The 11,137-nt window shown below is 33.8% G+C and overlaps 1 pseudogene; it reads left to right on the plus strand.

Moving 5' to 3' along the window:
• Positions 1-1,272: 1,272 nt before the first annotated feature.
• Positions 1,273-1,388, plus strand: LOC137498647 (5S ribosomal RNA; annotated as a pseudogene).
• The last annotated feature ends 9,749 nt before the right edge of the window (positions 1,389-11,137 follow it).

The following is an 11,137-nucleotide window of genomic DNA, read 5'->3' on the forward strand; positions in this document are numbered from 1 at the left end:
TTGAATATCATGTTAAAGAAATGAATAGTAATTAACTGACTTCGTATCTCATCAATTATTTTCAAAATATTTTCAAATTAAACGCCTCAACTAAGTTAAAAAATTATGTTCACAATATTTACAGATCTTGATTGGGAACTAGAAAATGCGTCAGACGCAAACTATATACACTGAATCAATTAAAAATAAAATGAAAATCACGTTTTCATCTTTCATCACTCATTACATAATCTGAATTTAAAAACTTTCACTTGCCTTACTTGCCCATTCCCTAATCAATTCACAGTACAGAAGATTCATTTGCCATAACTGTCCATATTCAATCATCAGCAATATTATTTGTTAAAGAAAATATTTTCTCAACTATTTCAACATTTCATATATTTCAAGCATTTCGAAGTTCTCGATGTTGTATTTCACTTAAGTTGAAGAAACGATAATTCATAAGTCATCCCTCCATTTAAAATAAAATAACCGGAATATTATTACCGTTATTGAGTCGAATTGTTCCTTATAAATAAATATTAATTTCAAAAATTAATTTAAGTGCCAATACAGTAAGTATATGTGATATGATACTTTGCTGTCATTCGTATCTGACAATTGTTTGATGGAATTCAGCTGGATATTAAGTAATCTGGCTTGTAAGAAGACTCTATAAGTCACCATTAACCTTCAATTATGAATAATATTACCAGTGATATCGTTCAATCCAAGTAAATAAGCTTCCTAACTTTTCTTATCTGAATGAAAATATCTATGGTTAGAAATTCGTACATAAATAGGCTACATTTGTGCTATCTTCCCTATGTGGAATTATTTTTGATGATCCAATAAGTAGTTGTTAACATAGGCACGTTATATGGATCGTAACGGGTACTATGTGTGGTTTCCTGAAGAATTAACATACATTTGAGAACCAATTATAACTATTCTCCATCTCAAATTGCGTCAATTGACCTAATATCATCGCTAAAATTATCTATCTCTTCATTCACGACGAAACAATAATCATCATGACCATTATTCTTCATGACATTCTACCATTCTTCACATATAAATCACCCATTTCACATTACACATCCCATGTCTTACCCTATATTACAATAAACATAATAATTCATCTCAACTTCACGCATGTTACTCTGTCATCATTAACGATCCACCTAAATATTCTATTTTGATCTCAATTTTCTTCAAATTCCATACATTATTTTACCATGTCTTCCTACGACATTATTATAACCTATATAGGATCTTATTTCATCTCAGCTTAACAGCCATACCATGTTGAATACACCGGTTCTCGTCCGATCACCGCAGTTAAGCAACATTGGGCGTGGTCAGTACTTGGATTGGTGACCGCTTGGGAACACCACGTATTAAGGTTGGAATTCAAGAGGACAAACTGGGGCAAATATTCATTTATAGGAAGGGGAGTTAGGGATTGGAATAACTTACCAAGGGAGCTGTTCAATAAATTTCCAATTTCTTTGAAATCATTTAGGAAAAGGCTAGGAAAGCAACAGATAGGGAATCTGGCACCTGGGCGACTGCCCTAAATGCAGATCAGTATTGATTGATTGATTGACAGTACATGCCCTAATGTAAACCTAATGTTAACCACAATATCGCATCATATTTGCATTCACGCTAAGTTAACCCCTTTTCATTCAGCATTGGCAACATTACGAACGCAAAATTAAATCATTACTGGTTAAGCACTTCCTAACCTCTAATTTGGTCGACTTTTGACATAACATCACTTCTTTGGAAAACTTAAAATAGCACTTCACATGTATCTTTGAAGAAAGAAATATAAAATATAAAATGGCAGTTTTCAAACAAAATATTATCTGAATTACTCACGAATGAAATGAGCTTAGATGACTTATTTATCTTTTCCTCCTGCTTTCATCGTCGCTGTTACATGTCCAGCTAGCTAGGACATGTTGTGTTTGGGTTCACGGCATCGTATCAACCACTCGGAAACATCTGGGAAGGTGTTTGGTCATCTTCGGTCACCATGGGCTTGGTTTGTCGGCTCATGTCACCTTCATCTAGGTAGCCTACGCCTCTGCGTTTCTAGCACATGACGTAGTTGGTTTCTTGCGCAGTTCAAACAGAAAAGCACATCAACATGGTCATTTTCGTCATCTTATGGATACAAGGCCTACTGTGGTCTATTGATAATCTGTGACTACTGCTTCTTATAATGATATCTTTCGATGTTTTGGAGTTTTTAAATATATCTAGTAAGGCTTCAATCTGTCCGTAATAATTCCTGTGTCTTGCACAACAGTTGTTATAATTCTTTAACTTCTTAAGATTGAATTCCTTTCCTTATGTACTTTTCCTTGTCGGTAACTCGTGACGTAGCACTGAGGTAACCTGCAGATTCGACTGTGCAGCTTTATATTACGAAGTTTTAAAGATTCTTTATCGCCGATGTCTCGTAATGTTCTCGTGGACGTTTATTATTATTTATCGTTAATTTTTTACTTTTTTCTTCACGATCAGCCTTCTTCTTTGATTGATTAGCGTAGCGCTCTGCCAGTATGTCTTCAGTGTGATCGAAGTTTTTTTCAATAATAAATTTTAACAATATTCTGTCGTCGTCTTTTCTCACCGCCTCCTATATTTCATTCCCTTTTTGTACCTGATGAAAGCATCATTCTTTTAACATTTATGAACATGTTGACGTGTTATTTCCGACGTTCTTTCGGCATAGTCACCATTTTTGTTTCAGATAAACTTCACAGCAAACTGTAAAATGGCACAATATATATATACATATATACTCTTTTTAAAAAATTTACCCCCTCCCTTAGTGACGAAATATCCAAGAAACCTCCTTTAGTGAGCACCTACACTAATATACATGTATGCACAAAATTTAATTCTATTATTTCCAGTAATTTTTGCTCGGCCATAATGAACCTCTCAGTCAGTCACGACATGTTATTCTATGTAAATAGGTCATTATTATTATTGTTATTATTATTATTATTATTATTATTATTATTATTATTATTATTATTATGTTATATTAAAAGGAGGTATACTTTGTTGTAGTGGCAACACTATAATTAGGGAAGTTGTAAAATATAAATACTACTTCCAAATATTCAGTAATATATTGCAAATAAGACTAAAGGGCAACCATTGTTATACCGAATCGAGCTGCACAACTCTGATTATTTAAAAATACCGGGCTCGACCTTTGTGTTTTGTTAAGTTGCTGGTGCTCGTCAACATACTTTTTTCAAGTCCTGGATCTGAAAGCTGCTCATTCTAAACTTTTAATAGGATCATGAAGGATAAATGCACAAAGGTTAATTGAGATCATCAATTGTAATTTAGTAAATATTTGAAATAGACTGCAGCACTGCATGGTTTCCCCCAACTCATTTCCGTTTCATTGCTGCACACACTGAACTATCGTTTTACACGTAGGTACAGAGAAAATTGAAATCAGTAACTCACTATTAAGGAAGGAACTGCCATTTAGAGTACAACAACTACTACTACTACTACTACTACTACTACTACTACTACTACTACTACTACTACTACTACTACTACTACTACTAATAATAATAATAATAATAATAATAATAATAATAATAATAATAATAATAATAATAATAATAATAATAATAATAATAATAATGGATGTCACCATTTGAACTCTGATAATAATAATAACATATGAAGACCACACGACCGAGTTTTGAATAATGTAGATGACGATGGACAGGAATGATATTACCAATGTTGGTACAAATTTTTATGAATGGTAAATGAAAACATTTACTACGGGTTAGTTAATTAGTTTCATAGATTGTTGACAAATTGCTGTTTTATTCCGATTTTCTCATTGTTCGTAAGAAAAAAATCAGTTCCTTCTGAGTATATTACGTAACTCTAAATAGAAATTGCAACACCTTGAAGCAGTGGGACTGCAAAATTTCGACTGAGACTGCAAGACAAATGTAAGTCTTGCAGCAATGATAAGACTTCCCGGTCCTGAGCAATTGGCGTTTAGTTGTCGCGGCCGCTTCCATCCCACTCCCAGCCCCTTCCTATCTCAATGTCGCGATAAGACTTATATGTGTCAGTGTAACTTAAAGCAACTTTAAAAAATAGACTTACCGTTCCCTAATTACTCACACTGGATTGACTTTAGAACTGGATGTCACCACTTGAACTCTTATTAATTACTGAATTCTTCGAGCCATGAATTCAGCAGAATATTGCAACCTTTGCGTGCTCTGGGACGAGGGCGTGTTCTTTTTCATTTTCTGAGGGCCGAAGGAAAGTCTTTCAGTCATCCACTAACCACGTCCAGTAGAGCTTAGGTCCTGGGATCTAATAGGTCTTCGGAAGTTTGTGATGTTGTGGAGATTGTCCTTGCAGGGTGGACACGGGCAATGGTCTCCCGAAATATGCCATTTCCAATTTCCATATAAGCTCCATACAAACAATTCAGTTGCCGTAAAATGATCACCCTTTCCGCACCTACATAGCACCACTCCACATTTCCAAAATTATTAAAATCTATTAAAATTTCAGTTTCCTTTCTTACTAACGTGAACTATTAGGATTAAAATAATCCTGAGATATGTGGCACTACTCTTGAAATTACTGAGATTCCTCTGTGCCATTGAAATGATGCGAGAATTCTGCTCCACCGTCATTCATTAGGTTTCTCCCGTTTTAGTTCTACCAGCTTCTGTGCCTTCATTTGATCTGTGCTGTCATACACGACGTACGGATGCGCGTCAGCGAACATCAGCAGCTGCACATGACGGTGCTGAAGAAATTCTGCCCAATCTTATATCATCATCTCAAACTAAATATTTGAGTGTGATTTGCTATAGCCGTTATATAAAATTCCTGTTAGTGAGCATACCGAGTCCTTCATTGGAAGGCAGTTTTGTAAATAAATAGACAGTGAAGATCTAGATGACGTCAGAGAGAAGTTGAAGAACCATTACAATGTCCTTGTCCTCAGCACATGAAGTCTGATTCATACAAGTCCATTATTTTTGTCTCAAGTTGTACGGATAAGCCATATCACACCTACATATGAAAGTATAACTCAAGGGTTGTACTGTAACGAACGAATGCTAACTACTCGTATCTGGACCGTAAAGTACAAATATCCTTAAAACATACTTTTTAGTTAATATGTAGACACAATATGAAAAAACTACTTAAATTATTATAAGTACCATTGATAGCAAAAGTTATGCATCCATAATACCATTGATTTCAACACAAGACACTGCCTTCAACATATAATTGCGTAACTTGAAGAGACGTCTAAACTGATAGATCTATGATGTTTTAGGTGTAATGGGATGCCTGTGTGGTTTGGATTCCACCTAGAATTGGAGGTCACGTGCCTGTGATCACCATGTCACCGACATTATATTTCTTTACCTTAAAAAACCTGTGGGCGTACTCAGGCTTATCGAAATTCTTCAATAGACCTACAAATTATTGAATCATCAATTGGTGAAATATGATAAAGTGATATTCAGTGATTTTCTTCATTTAATATAATTTTATACTTGAGTCGTTGAAGATAGTCCACTGACGAAATGAAAGAAATCGTCGTTCACTGTATGGTATAAACAATCATGGTTCACTGTATGGTATAAACAGTCATGGTTCACTGTATGGTATCAACAGTCATGGTTCACTGTATGTTAGACATAATCATGGTTCACTGTATGTTAGACATAATCATGGTTCACTGTATGTTAGAAACAATCATGGTTCACTGTATGGTATAAACAATCATGGTTCACTGTATGGTATAAACACTCATGGTTCACTGTATGGTATAAACAATCATGGTTCACTGTATGTTAGACATAATCATGGTTCACTGTATGGTATAAACAGTCATGGTTCACTGTATGGTATAAACAATCATGGTTCACTGTATGTTAGAAATAATCATGGTTCACTGTATGGTATAAACAGTCATGGTTCACTGTATGTTAGAAATAATCATGGTTCACTGTATGGTATAAACAGTCATGGTTCACTGTATGGCATAAACAATCATGGTTCACTATATGTTAGAAATAATCATGGTTCACTGTATGGTATAAACAATCATCGTTCACTGTATGGTATAAACAATCATGGTTCACTGTATGTTAGAAATAATCATGGTTCACTGTATGGTATAAACAATCATGGTTCACTGTATGTTAGAAATAATCATGGTTCACTGTATGGTATAAACAATCATGGTTCACTGTATGGTATAAACAATCATGGTTCACTGTATGTTAGAAATAATCATGGTTCACTGTATGGTATAAACAATCATGGTTCACTGTATGTTAGAAATAATCATGGTTCACTGTATGGTATAAACAATCATGGTTCACTGTATGTTAGAAATAATCATGGTTCACTGTATGGTATAAACAGTCATGGTTCACTGTATGGTATAAACAATCATGTTTCACTGTATGGTATAAATAATCATGGTTCACTGTATGGTATAAACAATCATGGTTCACTGTATGTTAGACATAATAATGGTTCACTGTATGGTATAAACAATCATGGTTCACTGTATGTTAGAAATAATCATGGTTCACTGTATGGTATAAACAATCATCGTTCACTGTATGGTATAAACAATCATCGTTCACTGTATGGTATAAACAATCATGGTTCACTGTATGTTAGAAATAATCATGGTTCACTGTATGGTATAAACAATCATCGTTCACTGTATGGTATAAACAATCATGGTTCACTGTATGTTAGAAATAATCATGGTTCACTGTATGGTATAAACAATCATCGTTCACTGTATGGTATAAACAATCATCGTTCACTGTATGGTATAAACAATCATCGTTCACTGTATGGTATAAACAATCATCGTTCACTGTATGGTATAAACAATCATGGTTCACTGTATGTTAGAAATAATCATGGTTCACTGTATGGTATAAACAATCATCGTTCACTGTATGGTATAAACAATCATGGTTCACTGTATGTTAGAAATAATCATGGTTCACTGTATGGTATAAACAATCATCGTTCACTGTATGGTATAAACAATCATGGTTCACTGTATGTTAGACATAATAATGGTTCACTGTATGGTATAAACAATCATGGTTCACTGTATGTTAGAAATAATCATGGTTCACTGTATGGTATAAACAATCATGGTTCACTGTATGGTATAAACAGTCATGGTTCACTGTATGGTATAAACAGTCATGGTTCACTGTATGTTAGACATAATCATGGTTCACTGTATGGTATAAACAGTCATGGTTCACTGTATGTTAGACATAATTATGGTTCACTGTAAGTTATAAACAATCATGGTTCACTGTATGGTATAAACAGTCATGGTTCACTGTATGTTAGACATAATCATGGTTCACTGTATGGTATAAACAGTCATGGTTCACTGTATGATAGACATAATCATGGTTCACTGTATGGTATAAACAGTCATGGTTCACGGTATGTTAGAAATAATCATGGTTCACTGTATGGTATAAACAATCATCGTTCACTGTAAGTTATAAACAATCATGGTTCACTGTAAGTTATAAACAATCATGGTTCACTGTAAGTTATAAACAATCATGGTTCACTGTATGGTATAAACAATCATCGTTCACTGTAAGTTATAAACAATCATGGTTCACTGTATGGTATAAACAGTCATGGTTCACGGTATGTTAGAAATAATCATGGTTCACTGTATGGTATAAACAATCATGGTTCACTGTATGTTAGAAATAATCATGGTTCACTGTATGGTATAAACAATCATGGTTCACTGTATGTTAGAAATAATCATGGTTCACTGTATGGTATAAACAGTCATGGTTCACTGTATGGTATAAACAATCATGTTTCACTGTATGGTATAAACAGTAATGGTTCACTGTATGGTATAAACAGTCATGGTTCACTGTATGGTATAAACAGTCATGGTTCACTGTAAGTTAAAAACAATCATGGTTCACTGTATGTTAGAAATAATCATGGTTCACTGTATGGTATAAACAGTAATGGTTCACTGTATGGTATAAACAGTCATGGTTCACTGTATGGTATAAACAGTCATGGTTCACTGTAAGTTATAAACAATCATGGTTCACTGTATGTTAGAAATAATCATGGTTCACTGTATGGTATAAACAGTAATGGTTCACTGTATGGTATAAACAGTCATGGTTCACTGTATGGTATAAACAGTCATGGTTCACTGTATGTTAGAAATAATCATGGTTCACTGTATGTTAGAAATAATCATGGTTCACTGTATGTTAGAAATAATCATGGTTCCCTGTATGGTATAAACAGTCATTGTTCACTGTATGGTATAAACAATCATCGTTCACTGTATGGTATAAACAATCATGGTTCACTGTAAGTTATAAACAATCATCGTTCACTGTAATTTATAAACAATCATGGTTCACTGTATGGTATAAACAATCATCGTTCACTGTAAGTTATAAACAATCATGGTTCACTGTATGGTATAAACAGTCATGGTTCACTGTATGTTGGACATAATCATGGTTCACTGTATGGTATAAACAATCATCGTTCACTGTAAGTTATAAACAATCATGGTTCACTGTATGGTATAAACAATCATGGTTCACTGTATGTTAGACATAATCATGGTTCACTGTATGTTAGACATAATCATGGTTCACTGTTTGGTATAAACAGTCATGATTCACTGTATGGTATAAACAGTCATGGTTCACTGTATGTTAGACATAATCATGGTTCACTGTATGTTAGAAATAATCATGGTTCACTGTATGGTATAAACAGTAATGGTTCACTGTATGGTATAAACAGTAATGGTTCACTGTATGGTATAAACAGTCATGGTTCACTGTATGTTAGAAATAATCATGGTTCACTGTATGTTAGAAATAATCATGGTTCACTGTATGTTAGAAATAATCATGGTTCCCTGTATGGTATAAACAGTCATTGTTCACTGTATGGTATAAACAATCATCGTTCACTGTATGGTATAAACATTCATGGTTCACTGTAAGTTATAAACAATCATCGTTCACTGTAAGTTATAAACAATCATGGTTCACTGCATGGTATAAACAATCATGGTTCACTGTATGGTATAAACAACCATCGTTCACTGTATGGTATAAACAATCATGGTTCACTGTAAGTTATAAACAATCATCGTTCACTGTAATTTATAAACAATCATGGTTCACTGTATGGTATAAACATTCATGGTTCACTGTATGTTAGACATAATCATGGTTCACGGTATGGTATAAACAGCAATGGTTCACTGTATGTTAGACATAATCATGGTTCACTGTATGTTAGACATAATCATGGTTCACTGTTTGGTATAAACAGTCATGATTCACTGTATGGTATAAACAGTCATGGTTCACTGTATGTTAGACATAATCATGGTTCACTGTATGGTATAAACAGTCATCGTTCACTGTAAGTTATAAACAATCATGGTTCACTGTATGGTATAAACAGTCATGGTTCACGGTATGTTAGAAATAATCATGGTTCACTGTATGGTATAAACAATCATGGTTCACTGTATGTTAGAAATAATCATGGTTCACTGTATGGTATAAACAATCATGGTTCACTGTATGTTAGAAATAATCATGGTTCACTGTATGGTATAAACAGTCATGGTTCACTGTATGGTATAAACAATCATGTTTCACTGTATGGTATAAATAATCATGGTTCACTGTATGGTATAAACAATCATGGTTCACTGTATGTTAGACATAATAATGGTTCACTGTATGGTATAAACAATCATGGTTCACTGTATGGTATAAACAGTCATGGTTCACTGTATGGTATAAACAGTCATGGTTCACTGTATGGTATAAACAGTCATGGTTCACGGTATGTTAGACATAATTATGGTTCACTGTAAGTTATAAACAATCATGGTTCACTGTATGGTATAAACAGTCATGGTTCACTGTATGGTATAAACAGTCATGGTTCACTGTAAGTTATAAACAATCATGGATCACTGTATGTTAGAAATAATCATGGTTCACTGTATGGTATAAACAGTCATGGTTCACTGTATGGTATAAACAGTCATTCTTCACTGTATGTTAGACATAATTATGGTTCACTGTAAGTTATAAACAATCATGGTTCACTGTATGGTATAAACAGTCATGGTTCACGGTATGTTAGAAATAATCATGGTTCACTGTATGGTATAAACAATCATGGTTCACTGTATGTTAGACATAATCATGGTTCACTGTATGGTATAAACAGTAATGGTTCACTGTATGGTATAAACAGTCATGGTTCACTGTATGGTATAAACAGTCATGGTTCACTGTATGTTAGAAATAATCATGGTTCACTGTATGTTAGAAATAATCATGGTTCACTGTATGTTAGAAATAATCATGGTTCCCTGTATGGTATAAACAGTCATTGTTCACTGTATGGTATAAACAATCATCGTTCACTGTATGGTATAAACAATCATGGTTCACTGTAAGTTATAAACAATCATCGTTCACTGTAATTTATAAACAATCATGGTTCACTGTATGGTATAAACAATCATCGTTCACTGTAAGTTATAAACAATCATGGTTCACTGTATGGTATAAACAGTCATGGTTCACTGTATGTTGGACATAATCATGGTTCACTGTATGGTATAAACAATCATCGTTCACTGTAAGTTATAAACAATCATGGTTCACTGTATGGTATAAACAATCATGGTTCACTGTATGTTAGACATAATCATGGTTCACTGTATGTTAGACATAATCATGGTTCACTGTTTGGTATAAACAGTCATGATTCACTGTATGGTATAAACAGTCATGGTTCACTGTATGTTAGACATAATCATGGTTCACTGTATGTTAGAAATAATCATGGTTCACTGTATGGTATAAACAGTAATGGTTCACTGTATGGTATAAACAGTAATGGTTCACTGTATGGTATAAACAGTCATGGTTCACTGTATGTTAGAAATAATCATGGTTCACTGTATGTTAGAAATAATCATGGTTCACTGTATGTTAGAAATAATCATGGTTCC

Source organism: Anabrus simplex, chromosome 2, assembly GCF_040414725.1.
Source record: "Anabrus simplex isolate iqAnaSimp1 chromosome 2, ASM4041472v1, whole genome shotgun sequence".
NCBI lineage: Eukaryota > Metazoa > Arthropoda > Insecta > Orthoptera > Tettigoniidae > Anabrus > Anabrus simplex.